Genomic DNA, 1,105 nt, shown 5'->3' with positions numbered 1-1,105 from the left:
AAGGAAAAAGAAAGGAAAGAAAGAGAAAGGAAAGAAAAAACCAAATTTCCATCTTCTTCCTCTGTCACTTCACGCGCAAATTCCTCCCTCCTCCATTTTCGTTTTTCTTTGCTTCCTTTCTTCAAGATTAGAAACCCAAGGTTTGGTGAGTGTGAGAGAGAAGATTTCTCAGCTTCATACTTCCTCGTTGATTCGAAAACGAAGAAAAACGGTGTTAGAGATTTCAAAACCGCTAAACACAAACCTCCTCGTTTCATTTAGATCTAAGCTTCATTTCGCGAAGGGATAGAAGGGAAAGTTACTCTCCACCATACTACGGTGCTAGTGGACTAACTTTGGAAGCAACGTTGCGAGCGGAGATTTTACCGGTTTTACTCATGATACCGGAAACGCACGTTAAAGCTAACGCTAAGGTAAGGGCTCCTTCCAAACTTTTAGTTTGCATTTAGGGCCTTATCGGTTATATTGATGAATGTTTCGTGGAAAATGAATTTAAACTCATTTATGTATGATTTTGAGTAAATGAAACTTGTGTGTTTGAGTAGTGGATTGTGTCGATTTGTGTTCGTTGTTTTTGACGTGTTCTTAATTGATATTGATGAAATTTGATATGTGTATGGTTGAATTTTGTGGAATAATGAATTGATGTGTTTTGATGTGTTTTGATGTGGGTTGAAAGTATGTTTGAGTTTGTTTTGTGTGGAATTTGAAAACCATTAAGTTAAATATTTGTTTTTTTGAAAATCGTTTAAGTTAACTGGGCGTTAAGAATGGGGAATCTCTTAATGTCTCGGTTACTTATTGTTTGTTTTTTTAAAATCTTTAAGTTAACTGGATATTAAGAATGGGGAATCTCTTAATGTCTGGGTTACTTAATGTTGTTTTGAAAATCGTTTAAGTTAACTAGGCGTTAAGAATGGGGAATCTCTTAATGTCTCGGTTACTTAATGTTTGTTTTTGAAAATCGTTTCAGTAAATGAGTATTAAGAATGGGGAATCTCTTAATATGTCTGTTTGCTTAACGTTTTGTTTTGAAAATCATTAAGATAAATCAGTATTAAGAATGGGGAATCTCTTAATATCTGCGTTTACTTAATGTCGTCGT

The sequence above is a fragment of the Cicer arietinum genome, chromosome 8 (genome assembly GCF_000331145.2).
Source record: "Cicer arietinum cultivar CDC Frontier isolate Library 1 chromosome 8, Cicar.CDCFrontier_v2.0, whole genome shotgun sequence".
NCBI classification, from domain to species: Eukaryota; Viridiplantae; Streptophyta; class Magnoliopsida; order Fabales; family Fabaceae; genus Cicer; species Cicer arietinum.
The sequence above is the reverse complement of the archived record's forward strand: the minus strand, read 5'-3'. Positions refer to the sequence as shown.